The sequence below is a fragment of the Anomalospiza imberbis genome, chromosome 8 (genome assembly GCF_031753505.1).
Source record: "Anomalospiza imberbis isolate Cuckoo-Finch-1a 21T00152 chromosome 8, ASM3175350v1, whole genome shotgun sequence".
In the NCBI taxonomy this organism is placed as follows: Eukaryota; Metazoa; Chordata; class Aves; order Passeriformes; family Viduidae; genus Anomalospiza; species Anomalospiza imberbis.
The window spans coordinates 22483137-22496642 of record NC_089688.1 but is presented as its reverse complement, the minus strand read 5'-3'; the positions used below and the strand labels follow the sequence as shown (position 1 = coordinate 22496642).

The 13506-nt window shown below is 47.9% G+C and overlaps 2 long non-coding RNA genes across 7 annotated transcripts; one reads left to right on the top strand and one right to left on the bottom strand.

The window, feature by feature from the left end:
- Nucleotides 1-262: 262 nt before the first annotated feature.
- On the bottom strand, nucleotides 263-4375 carry LOC137478206 (uncharacterized). 5 transcript variants are annotated; one of them, XR_011001454.1, is made up of 4 exons: nucleotides 4184-4375; nucleotides 1673-1775; nucleotides 863-988; nucleotides 263-713 (listed from the first exon to the last, which is right to left on the bottom strand). It is a non-coding gene; the product is annotated as an uncharacterized lncRNA (long non-coding RNA). The 5 variants fall into 5 exon arrangements; XR_011001453.1 differs by having other exon boundaries at nucleotides 263-708; nucleotides 863-976; nucleotides 4184-4368; XR_011001451.1 differs by having other exon boundaries at nucleotides 863-976; nucleotides 4184-4365.
- An 83-nt stretch (nucleotides 4376-4458) lies between these two features.
- On the top strand, nucleotides 4459-6107 carry LOC137478205 (uncharacterized). Of its 2 annotated transcripts, XR_011001450.1 has the most exons (4): nucleotides 4459-4573; nucleotides 4883-4960; nucleotides 5607-5780; nucleotides 5857-6107. It is a non-coding gene; the product is annotated as an uncharacterized lncRNA (long non-coding RNA). The 2 variants fall into 2 exon arrangements; XR_011001449.1 differs by having other exon boundaries at nucleotides 5607-6107.
- The last annotated feature ends 7399 nt before the right edge of the window (nucleotides 6108-13506 follow it).

Below are 13506 nucleotides of genomic sequence, written 5' to 3'. Positions count from 1 at the left end.
ACAGGAGTGACTCTAGGGAGCCAGCAGGAAAACCTTTCACTGCAAACTGTGTCTTTGGTGGAGCCTTCCCCATCACTGGGAGGTGGTAGACTCACTCCTGCCAGGGCTAGTGGAGGACACACAATCTCCTTGCCCAGAAACTGCCATGTTCTGGAGCAGGAGGATGGAGAAATCAAGCCAAAAGCAATGATCCAAGCATTATTTGCCTCTTGCACAAAATTTGATGAAAACAGATGGAACATTTGCAGGTTTTTATTAAAAAAAAAAAAATCAAAGCCCAAAAATTTGAAAGCAATCTTGTATTTGCTATTAGTCTTTTCAGGCTTTGTTTTTCCCTCTTGGCAAAAAAAAAAAAAAAAAAAGACGACATTTTCCATCACCAAAAAAATTCCCCCAATGAGAATTAAGTATAAAGTCTTCTGTGTTGAGCAGAGATGAGAGGAAGGAGAAATGCTTCATATTCTTTTGGTTTAGTCCAAGAGGGACTGAAGATCTGCTGAGAGTCTGTCTGTCTGTCCAGAATCCAGAGGGAGCAGAGACTCTCCAGAGCACTCTGAGTTGTTGCTGTGCCTCACTAAGGTGGCAAAGCTCTCCTTTGTGAGCATGAGGAGTATCTGCCATTTTCACCAGTGCCTGGGAGTCCAGAATGGCCTGAGTGGCCTTTGCTGGCTGGCAGAGGGAGCCACTGGAGTTTTCAGGGAGGACCACCTGTGCTGGAGAAAGGGAGACATCATAGTGGGGGTGTATGGGGCAGTGCACCAAAGGTGTCCTGGGGATGACCACAGGGTGTCCTAGGGACATCCCCAAGAGAACAACCAACACTGCAGTGGCCAGAGCATCTTGTCCTTGGAAGCCTCTTTACCTACAAGAGTCAAGAGACTGGAGCCAAATGCCTTCACTCTCATCCATCAGCAGGGATGGAGGAGCCCATGGCCTCCCTCCTCTGTCTTACACTGGCATTTGATTCAGACATACACTGAAAAAGGAGCTGTCAGTTAAAGTAAGAGCTGCTTTTCCAGCTCCCAGAGGATCCCCCTGGTGTGACCTGCAAGGTGTTGCAATCCCTCTCTGCCACTGGCCTGCTTGGTTTTTGTCACACGTGCACACACCTTCCTCCCCCTTCCACAGTGCTTATCACAAGCGTTTTGGTAGAACTGCCCTTGTCATATAAATCTAAACATAATTCTCTCTTTCCTGTTAAGCTAAAGAAAATAAACGTGTAGGGCTGTTACTGGAAGCCAAGCTGTAGGACTGCCCTAAATTCTCTTCTTATTGAGTCTGGGCTGAAAATCACTCAATTCTGCTGAGGACACACATCTATGCTTGCACACACAGGGAGGGAAGGTGGGAGGGGGAGGGAGAGAAAGAGAGAGAGAAAGAGAGAGAGAGAGAAAGAGAGAGAGGACACGGTGTGTATAAATATCTCCAGCTCTCTAGATAGTCGGCAGATTTATTCCGCTGCCAAGCCTGCAGAAAATTGACTTGTTTCATGGAGGCAGGCTATTGACACATTACCGCAAGGAGGGTTAGGAGAGAAAGCGGTGCGGCTGGCGCCCCTCTATTATACGATAATGTAATCAGCATTGTGGGAAATGACTGTGGGTAAAATGGCATCGCTGACATTTATATTAGAGGATATTGATGGCAGGAACTGTGACCACATCTATCGTACCTCCCGTTTGCCAGGATTGACACAGACGGCTCTTGTTGGCTGGATTTCCTCTCTCTCTTTCTCTCTCTCTCCTTCCTCTTAGCTCCGTTGCTCGCTGCTGTCACTGCAGATAGATAATTGAAAAATGGATCTCACCTTTCCAGCAAACAGGAGTGGTTCAGGCAATTACTGCAGAGGTTATCTACTCAATCTCGAGGCCTCTTCTCAGAGAGAGATTCAGAGGAAATTGGATTTTACATGGATGTTTTATTCTACAAGGGCTTTAGTATAAGCAGAGGCAAGGAGACACGAGCAGACTGTATGGGTGAGAATCACATGCAGAGGGGTAGGGTGAGGTTTTGCAAGGGGGGCTTGGTTGTAGATGTGGTGGTAACATTATTTGGTGGTACTCTGCAGAATTTCTGATCTCAATTTTTTTGAGGTTTCTATTTTTTTTTTTCATGTTTTGCAAGGGTTTTTTAAAGTGGAAGCTAAGAGAGGCTATGTCCACCTGCAGCAATTTGGCTACATTTTGCCCCTGGAATTTTAAAATTAAAGGTAGTTGTTCCCAAAGGAAAGAAAGGCAAAGAGAGATCAAAATACTCTGAAGATGAGAGGGCAGAGGAGAGCAAGATATATTAAAAGAGCTCTGGAAACCGTCTGGCTCTAAAAAGAGAGGAAATTCTCTCAGGCAGGGAATATTGCCCATAGGCCTATTCTCCATCAGCATCCCTGAAGAGCATTACACCTTGAGGTGAGTGGTTATATGAGAGGCAAAAATATACCCATGGTCCTTTCATACACACTTCAGTGCCAGGCTTTGGGCTGAGCTTGGTGGCAATCCAGCCCTTCAAAGTAATTTTCAGCTGGTACCCTTGCTCTCAGAAACTGCTGAGCCAGGAAGGCCAGAGAAGGATGTTGAGGGTCTTGGTGACCTTGACAGTTTCAGTGAGCACGCAGGAAGGCTGTGGGGTGGCCCTCAGAAAGTCTTGGCAGATGTGTCTGATCAGGGACTAGTTTCCCAAGAACAGCAGGTTAAAGTATGGTCTGCCAGGGAGTCCTTGGAAGAAGCTCACTCCCCATTTAGGGAAATTCACACATCTTTTCATGTTTTATGTTACCCTTTCATAGCTACCACTTTTTCATGTGGGGTGTTTGCACATGTGGGTAAATATTCATGTATGTGGGTAAGAGCAAAGGTCCTTTCACCATCCAATTGGTTTTACTCCCAGCCAGTGCAGGACGTGTGGGAGCACAGCTTTGCACCAACAGCTCTTAAACTGTAATCCCAGATGGAAGCAGCAGGGATGGTTTTGCAGGAGAAGAAATTCAGCACAGCATTAGACAGTCTCATCAGCCCCTTGCTGTCCCCAGCAGAGATTCGTGCCGTCCATGGGTGCTGCTCTGCAGCCCTGGGTCTCCGCACCCTGCCCTGTGCTGCAGTCCCGCTGTCCATCACCAGCTTTTTCGCACTCTCCTCTGTCTGTCCCCTGATGTCAGTGCTAGAGGTGCTCATCTCTCTGGCTGATCAAATCATTCCTGACGTGCACAGTGGCAGACTCTTCCTTGCTGAAAGTCTGTCTCCAAGGTCCTAGGTGAGGTCCTGCTCTCTCTTTCCCAGACAGTGAGAAGGCAGAGGTGGGGGAGGGCGGTGAGGAGGGCATAGGATGGGTTCCCCAGCCCTCACACCTCTTCTCTCCACGATGCTGGAAGCCAGAGGGCCCCCACAGCCTATTGCCTATTCTGGCAGTGAATGCAGAGCTGGAGATGAAGCCAAATGGCTTTGAATGAGCAACAAAATCCCCATTTTCAAGTGAAAGAAGAGATGAGCTGCTGGAGCTCAAGCCTAAGGCAGTGATGGCTGTTATGTTCCTCAAGATCCCTGAGTCTGGGAGGGATGTTTTTTGGGAAGCTGAGCACAAGTGATGTGGCTGATCCTAAACCAAAATCTCCCAGCATTAACTGGCAGGCTGGGATGGGGAGAGGAGATCCAGGACAAGTAAGGCTTTGTGTTTGCCCTCATACTGCATCAGTCCTGGGCTTCCGGTGGTGGCCATGAGAAAAGGTCTGGCTGCCTGAAACAGGACCCCAAAGCAGTCATCTAGGTTCTGTAGAAAGAGGTGGCCAAGCTCTCTGAAACTGGCTTATATATATTAAAAAAAAGGCAAAAAAAAGCAAAAAAAAAAAAAAAAAAAAAAGCACAGGGTCAAGCCTGTGGAGTTCAAATTTTCATCTTGATTTTTGCACATCTTTTTTGAGTAAAGGAAATACGGAATGATGTGACCTAACCTGCATCTTTTGAAGAATGATGAAAATCTGTTTTTTGAGCTACAAATGATAGACTGAAAGTGGGTGAGAAAAGGAAGAAATTTTAAAAATCAGCAGCAAAAAAATTCAGATCACAGTGAAATAACACATTGGCTTCATTTCCTTCTGAATTTTTTCATTTAAAGAAAAAGGCAATGGAAAGCTGCTGAAATGACATTTTTGACAAAGTGCCATTTTTCAGCATGACCTCTTGGACCCACTCACACCAGTGCTGCTAACTAGTTCTGCATTCATCAAAGCCTGCAGGAGCAGGGGACAGAGCAGCATGTACTGATGAGCACAAATGCCTTGGATTTTCAGCACATGCCTCAGATTTTTTTCCACCAGCACTCTCCAGGTCTAAGTCCCAGAGCAGTTTTCACTGGAGATGTTCAGGCTGGGCGTCTATTGGTGTCTATGACTTCAAGGCCACAGAAGAAAAGGAGGTGGCTCAAAGACTCTTGGTCATCAAGAACCTTCTCTTGTGGATGTGATTTGCTCCTGGGGATTGTTGGTTCCTGACAGGCTAGTGCTGACACAGCTCTGGAGGGAACGTGGCTTGCAAAAGACTGAGCTTTCCATCTCCAAGGTGTTGGTCCCAGTGGACAACCTCAAGTTAGCGCATAAAGAAATGCCTCCTGCAGCGTGCCAGAGTGAGGCTGTGCTGAGTCACACAGAGGAGACAGCAAGGCTCCTGCTTTCCCTGCTTTCCAAATCAGGAACATATGGAACCCAGAGCAGGATGAGAGACCACACTACTGCCAAAGGTCTTAGTGACTGACTGCTGTAGGTTCTGAACACTCCAAAAAGTCCCCTAATACATCTAAAACCCTAGTGGTTGAGCTGGGTGTCCTGGTACACTGTCTCCTCTATAACCCCTGTAATTGTCCTGAATGTGGCATTTGCTTTCATTACTTCGCCTAGATTGCTGTGGAGTGTTATTACCTACCCAGAAATAGCTGCTGCGTTCCACCTTGGAGGAGACTGCATGCCACCAAAGTGGTGAGAAGGCTTTGCTGCTAAATAAGCTTTCTTGAAGTGGGATGGATGCCATGAGACTTAACTTCCTTTAAAAGCTTAGAGCTCCTTGAATGGAGGAGTCCAACATTATTTTATTAGCAAGACCACAATTGTTAGCGGTATTACTAATATCAGCCTTATTATAGACATAATATCTGCTCAGGATCAGAAATTATGAAGCTTGACCAGCTGAGTGAAATGCTGGGTCTCAAACCACATTTCCCTGGTGGGCACATAGTGATTGTCCACCAATGATCCCAGCCCCACCACAGGAGAGTATATAAGCCCTGGAGATCTTGTAAAATGCAAGACACGAGTATGTTGTTACTTCAGTTAATTTTTCTTGGTATTACCCTACTGTGGTGAGATATGCACCTTGTATCAGGGTCCTGCCTGTTTCTACAGCCCCAGAACAAAAATAACTCTCTTCAAATTGGTAAAAGGTCCTGTGCTTTGCTCAGCTGGTGTTTAACCTTTCCCCATGTCCTTGCCCTGGCCATGCCAGCCTTTACTCCCAAAGAGAGCATCTTTTGAGCTTTGCTTTCCTCACTTCTCTTGGTATGCACCCGTGGGCAGGAGGAAGGTGGGAAGGGTCCATGGCATTGATCAATAACTCTTTCCTGTCCAGCCAGGAACCCAACCCGCCCAACTTTATTGCTGCAACCAGATCCCGGCTCGAGGGATGTTACGGCAACCAGCCTGGGCCATGGGGGCCAGAAGAACAAATACCTCCCTAACAGGCATGACTTCAGCCAGCACATGCCCCGCTGCCCGGATAGCTCCTCTGACAGAGGAAGCCCCTGTGAGGATTTACAAGTCCCGACCACTTCCTGAAATCACCACTCCTGCTTGTTATCTCACCCTCCCATCACCTGCAGGGTCCGGATACTGTTTGAAGGGAAAGGAGAGCCCTGAGAAGGAAGAGGAGGAGGTGTGTGAGTCCTGGTGATCTGGCCATTAGGCTGGGGGATGGCAATGGACCCCAACGATGAAATATCTGAGCACTCTGGCTCAGTCTTTTTATTACCTGCAATGGAAAATGAATGCCAGCTGCAAATCAGGGATTTCAACAGCCTCTCTGAAGGCATGTCAAGCATTTTATGGTTGGAAATACATTTAGGGTTTATTATGGGCTGCCCACTGATCTTTCCTGAATGCACGGAGTGGCTGGACCCTGTTCCCACCCTGTCTTTGGATGGGAAGGGGTCCCCACAAATTGATTGATTTTTGGATGGCAAATGGATTGGTTCCATTTGCTGTTTCTCTACTTTCTTTATCCTGAACAAAGATTTAACCTCACATTTAGACAGGCTGGAAGCTGATTTGGAGGACAGCCTCAGCCTGCAGGGGGATGCAGCATATGTTGCAGACCTGTCAAATGTCACACAGAGCAGCACTTGCCCCATGGGTCCTTCTGCAGCAGAAACAGGCTCTCCCCTTCCCATCACTGTGCCATCAACTCCTCAAACTTCAGCACTCAACATTTGTAAGCTCCACACCTTCATGGAGGAGCACCCCAATCATCCAGTCCCATTCTGGGGTCTTGGGAAAGTGAGCCAACTAATGGGAACCGGACCACTTGTAGGTGGGAAGCTGGCAAGACAGGATGTAGCAACACAGCTTTGCAAACCAGTCTGCAAGCTCTGCAGGAGCCAGGGCACAGCCTGAGCTGTTGGAGAAAACATCTCTTGCTTTCACTTCTAGACATACTACAGCCATGTCTTCCTTGCATGACACACACCTCAACTATCCAAGTCCTTCTGTTCAACTGAGTGCTTTATAGCTCCTTTCAATTTCTTATTGACTGGCCTCCACTCTTCTCATTACACTAACATCACATTTTGAAACTTCCTCTACCAAAAAAAATGAACGGGAATTTCCCTGCAGTGTTCTGGTGTTAAGAATTTGGGTCTTGAAGGCCAGCAGAAAGTCATCACCACAGGTGAGAAAACAAGAGAGGAGGGATAAACACAGGGATGTATGTGGGGAAAGGTGAAAGAACAAAGGAAGGAAACAGGGAGGACTGCTGGAGTAAATCTGAAGAGCTGTGGGGAAGGCCAAGGTCTGCTATATTGTCACCCCTGAGAGAACAGTCTTGCAAGGTCTCAAGTGGAAGAACCACAGTCCAAAAGCAAGCTGGGAAAAATGGGGCAGTAAATCAGTTCCTGCCCAGTGCTGTGACAGATGTTTTTGCCTGAGCCATGGCTGACATCTTGCCCGATGCCATGGCAACTATTCCGGCCTATGCCATGGCTGTCACCTTGGCTAACCCACCCCAACCGGCCACTGAGTCTGCAAACACACACCCGTGCCATTCTGGGTCTGAATTCACTGTAGGAATGGTGAGTCCTTCATTAAACTCACGGTGTCCATGGCCTTATCAATAAGGAAGGGTCGCAGCCCCCCTTGGTGCCTTGGCTCTGGGTGCTGCTTTCTTGGCAGCCATTCTCTCTGGACATGAGGAGAAACATTGCTGTGTCCAGCCGGAGATCCCAGTGTGGATGCCCATCCCCTTGTTTACTCCTGCTACCATCTGCTGGAAGGAATCAGCCTGTGCACTTGCCTGCCACCTAGAAACTGTTGGGAGCCATAACGGGACAGCACAAGGACAAGAGCAGCACTAGGGTGAATCTGCCCATGGACAGCACAAGGACGAGGGCAGTCCTGTAGTGAATCTGACCATGGACAGAACAAGGATAAGGGCCATGCTGGGGTGAATCTGCCTGTTCTCTGCCTTCCCACCCTGTATTCAGAGGGACCAGGACACCCATGTATCTCTCCTAGGACTGTTCAAAGCCAGGAATTTTGGAGGCTTCCTTGACTCTGACACCATCCTACTCCAGAGACTGGCACAAGGCATTGGTTTGGTCTGAACCTCAGTTTCCCTGTTGCTACTTAAAACACTAACCTTTGGTGTGTCTCAGTCCCCTCCATTTGACTTACTGTGAGTGTAAACATTGTCCCTTCCTAGATAGGTGCCATCATCTTCACCATGTTCCCATCCCTGCTCTTCTCCACCATTCCCAAAACAATTCCCATTGCGCAGTGCTCCCCTGTCACAGAAACATAGCCACGCCTTGAATGAGGCATGAGGGCTGCTCATCTGTGACCATCTGGGAAAAAAAAAACCAGTGCTGAAAGCCAAAATATCTGCTCAACACACTCTCCTGTGCAAGCTGGGCTTGAGACAGAAGACAGTCAGTACCAGGCTGGAAGCTTCTGTATTTTTGTTATGGGTTGTTGAACAAACCACACAGTTTTACCCCACAGGGTATCATAAATAAGCAATGAAAAAGCAGAGAAGTGAAAAGGAAAAGTATTTGCCTACAAAAATATGCTACACAGCAAATAAGTCAGAAGGATGTGGACTGAACTGTGCAGGGCCTGCTATGTCTAAAAGCAAAGCTTTTATAAGGTAGGGAAAGTGATTTAAGAGTCTGCAGGTAAACATGGGCTGCCACGTATTGTTCTGGGGAAAAGTGGCAGAATAAATATGCAAATCCTTCTTATGTGACAGCCAGAATGGTGGAAATGATTATGAAATAGACCTGAAGAAGCCTGATTAATAATTTATCCTCAAATGGAAGTTGATTCTTGGCTGAACAGCAAGGATAATAAGGCTGAGGAATCAATAAGAGCATTTACAACTCTGTAAAATGTGTTTACAAGTACAAAAAGATGGGTTGCTTTGTGGCCATGCCTTGCATGAGCTAGGAGAGAGGGAAGGGAGAGCACACAACAGTGACTGTGCAGCACTGGCCACACAGACGAATCTGGAGAGGAAGCTGAGCATTGTCTCTGGATCTTTACTGCTACCTGAATGATTCTCCACCATTAACACATCCTGACAGCCCATGGAGGACACATTAATTAAGCTCAGTCACTTAAGAAGGTTTGCATAATGAATGCAGTGTTGACAGAGCAGTTCAGTGGTATCTTCAGCCAGAATGTGACTGTCCTCAGGGTTACAGTGTGGAAGTGGCTGCCTGGACGCCATGCCCTTGGGTGGTCTGTGCACATCTGGCCTAGCTAATCCCCCTCTTCACCACACCTGTATCACAGCACACATTGGTAGGCAACTCATCCTGCTCTCACAGAGAAACAAGTGACCATCAGCAGCCTCCTTTGATGTAAACTCTTAAAACTTCATACCTCAGATTTCTAAAAATATCCTCGGCGAGATCCATTGGGCAACTGGGGGTTTGTTGCTTGTCCACCCCACCTTCCCTGGGCAGCTGACGAATGGGTGCCTTAACAGCAGCCCTGCTCTGTGCTGTGACAAAACTGAAGGTATTTTTCCATGGCCTGACTCAGAGCTGTGAGCAGGCACTTGAGGCAGATGAGAAGGATGGGGTCTCTCATCTTGGCTCCAGACTCTGTGACCCTGGAAGGGACATGAACCCATCACATGTAATTGTCACAAACATCTTCCAGTCTGTGGTCCATGGGTTCCCAAAATGTCCCTGAAAAATGAGAAAGAAAAGCCAGTGGGGCTGTGAATGACCAAAATCCACACTGCCCCTGGCAAGTTTTTCTTTGTGATGTCTTCTGTAATGAGAGCAGTGACATTTTGGGGTAGCAGAGGGAGGTGAGAAGGCAGCTCCCACTGAGGATGTGCCTGATACTGAGACCCTCCCTGCCTTGGGCAGAGTGCAGATAATAGATTTGCACAGATTTCCTCTTAGTGCTGCTCCTCCCCTGAGGGCCTTTGGCAGAGGTCTCCAAGCGCCCGGATGGCACGGTCTGTCCTAGCCCAATGGTTCCACAGTGGGAACACGAAGGGAGAAGTGTGAGGCTGAAAGGACCCTGATAGACAGTCTTGCAAGACAGCTCTCCCCAAACCCTCCCAACAGATGGGTGTCCAACCTGCTGGCAAATACTGCCAGTGAAAGACGCTCCATCCCTTCCTGACAGCTTGTTCCAGGGTTTGTGTGTGCTCAGAGCTGGAGAAGTTTCCTAACATCAGACCTAAATCATGCCTGCTGAAAATAGAGCCTTGCTCTCCTTATCTCGTCCCTGTGCTGAATATGGAGAGCAATTCATCCTTATCCTTGCATAAAAAACCTTATATACAGAAATACATTTTACTTGCTGCCTTCTGGTCCTTTTGTTTTCCAGACAAAACAAGCCCAGTTCCTTCAATTTTCCTTCCAAGGTCAGATTTCCAGCATTTACCTTTGTTACTGGTGCCAAGGAGTGCCGCAAAGCGCTCTGGATGTCCCACGTGCTGTGAGTAAGGAGGAATAATCAGCTCTAGGGTGCACTCCTGGTCTTCCCTTCACGGGGCATCAGCAGGACCTCATGGGAATGGAGAAGAGCTACAAGGATGATCAGAGGATTGACACTGCCAAGTGTGAGCTGAGACCCTTCAGCTGGTGAAAGACTAGAGGAAGGATAGGTGATAGAGGTGAATGTTATTGAACAGATAAAGAAGGAATGAGTATCCACTGTTTCTTTCAATGTAAGAACCAAGGCTGTCAAGTGAAAGCAGCAGAACAAACAGAAAGACAAACTGTTCATGCTGTGTACAGCTAACATGAGAGACTCCTTGCCTTGGGGTACATGGAGATTACCTGTTTGAAGAAATGAAAAAAGGAAGTAAAAAAATTATTGGGAAAAAGTTCACAACAGCTTCTATTGAACAAAGCCACAATGTTTGACTGAGGAAGTTCCCCAATGAAGACTGGGAAACTATTCTGAAGAAACCTCATAGCACATCAATCCCCTTCTCACACATTAGGTCTCCTCTCAGACATGGTGCAGGATTGCGTGGACATTAGATTTGACCTGGTCGGTCTTTCCCTGTTCTGGTTCACACCATGCCTTTGTTGAGCATCGCAGAACTGTGGTTACTTTCGTGAACAACAGGCCTTGTTAAAAAATGAGTTCAGCATCAGCTGTCAGAAGGACACCTTGGCTGTCTCAGTCACCTAGAGTCTCTCAATACCTAAAGAGAGGAGACCTGAGGAACATGAAGAAAGAGAGGAAAAAAAGGCATCAGTGAGTCTTGCAGAAACCCACACAAGAACAGATCAAACTTACTGGTCCTATTTAGGAGTTTGTCCTGTAGCATAATAGGCTGTGATCCTGAGAACATTGCTCAGCTAAAAGTGCCTGCTGGGGTCATGCGGGACACTGAGGTGGGGGGATGCTGACCTGCCTCGCAGCCTTGTGTAGCCACAGCTTCCTTTAAGTCTCTGCCCCTGGACTTACGGCAGTTTACAGTAAGATCTCACACATCCCATCCCAGCCAGGTGTGAGATCAATTTACTGTTTGGAGCAAAGGTTAAGCATCCTGAAGGGTGAGGGCCAATGCAAAGCAGTGTCTTGGCCCATCTAGGCTGAAGCTGTCGGCAGCCATGGCTTTGTGTCTGTAATTTAAGCTTTAACAGACAGAAAGACCAAACTTTGTGAGGGAACTCTCATCTTATTTCACTTCTACAAAGTTTGGGACTGAAGTACTGAAGAGCATGAGATCTGTCCTGATATTAAAGTCCTCCTGGCATGGGTTGAAAGATGCCTTTTGCAGGTAGAGGACACTCTAGGCTTTAGAGGCCCCATGTTTTTAAATGGTTTACTTCTACAGCAGCTCCTTCCAGGGAACAGTGCAGACTAATCTATCACACAGCTCAGATGGTGTGAGCAGCAGCTGCTGAGACCCAGAGAAGGGCAGCTGAGGAGAACATGAGTTTTTGCTCTGTCCTCGCACCCAGCATGTGCCTGGTGGTTTCTCTATTTCCTTCCTCAATAAAGATCATGGGTGACTTTGTCCAGTGCTGAGACATGGCACAAGCTGTTTCCTGGTCCTCCATCTACACACATTTACATCTCCAGGGTGCTCAAAAACATTGAGGATGATATTTCCTGTGGGAGACACCGTGTAGCTGCTCTTATGGAGGCTGATTGCATTAGTAGGAAGGAGAGGGCAATTACTTAGATCAACAAGGCCCCAACACATGGACTGAGAGGAAGGGTGGCACATTTGTGGGTTTTAAACACTTTATTTATTTTTATAATCCTTCTGTTTCCCACCTCCCCCTCCATGGTGTCTTGGAAATCAAGACTGACACCTGCCAGGATATGAGAAGTCCAGACAGAATCAGAATGATCCTCTCCAAAGCTGGAGTGGAAGGGAACTTTTTTCAGCCCCCACAGAGATCAAAGAGCCAGCTGGGTCTGGGGTTGCAGGGCTGGGCAATTCCCAGGTGCAGGAGACTGGCAAGGTGTCAGTCATGTTCCCCTGCACATGCTCCTGCAGACGCTCAGCATATGACTGAGGGGCAGCTGGTGGCAGCTAAACCTTGGCCCGCACAGCCCCTTCCTTGAGAAGCGTGACGGAAGGGATTAAGTGGCTTGTAAGGTGACACGGGGTTGATCAGCTCTCCGTGGTGTGGTGGGAGGGAAGATGCTGAAGTGGCTTTCCATCTCTGAACCCGGTCTCCTCTCCAGTCTCTACCCGAGCCCAGAAGTCTGTTGTCCTGCTGGAGGAACAGCAGCTCCTGTTCCTGTCGCCCACTTTCAGACCTTACCTCTATGCCCTTTTCTCTCTAGGGAGGAAGGATTTGTCCCTCCAATCTCTTCTTTATGTCCTAAGAAGTGACATTCCCAGGGGAGTATCTCCAGGAGCTGGAGGTGCAGAGGATGAAAGAGGGCAAGTAGATGCTGTTCGAGCACAGATGTGACAATTAGATAGGATGGACTCTGCAAATCTCTCTCTCCTTCCTGTCCTTGCAGACCTGTGGCAAGGCTTCAGCACTGCTCAGAAGACAAGGATGATTTGCTGCACAAAACTGCTCCTGCATTCATTCACGTGTCTGCTCCACCACAGGGCCACAGGAGCCAGACATATCCAACTAGCTCAGCTCCCACAAGAAGATAAACCATCACACACCCCAGCACAGGGAGCTTCCCAGGGGCTTGAGGATAGATGTTGCCTGGCCATTAGGGAGGAAAATCTCTGAATGCAACCCTGTGCTGATCACCTCTTCCACACCATTTGTCAGTTCTACCATGGTGATTTTTCCCCCACAAGGCACACAGAAACACTGTGGGACCCTACCACTATAATCAGACACCAAAGAAAGAGCTGCGCCTCATGAAGAGCTCTTTCTCCAAGCAGAGGTGGCTCCAGCATCTCCCTGTAATCCCCTTGCTCTGCCCTCTCCATCTTCCTGCCCTCAGCCAGCCCCCTGGGCAGGCACTTCTGGATGACTCGTGTGCTCCCCTCTGGACCAGCTCTTGTAACCCTCACTGCCACTGCCAGACAATAGGATTGCAGCACAAGGGTCGTGCTGGCAGGGTCCTAACAGCCATAGGGAGCAGGATTAGCAGCTCCTGTGGTATTCCTGCATTACCACATGTGCTGTCAGCTTCGTTATTCCTCTGTAGCCCTCCCACCCTCCAGGGACGCCCAGACTTTCTGTAACACAGATTCCTCTCATAGGGAGGCACCAGAGAGCAGGGAATAAATTTAGATAATAAAGATTAGTTCATGTGGTCAGAGCTGAAGCTGAACAGATTTTTTCCAT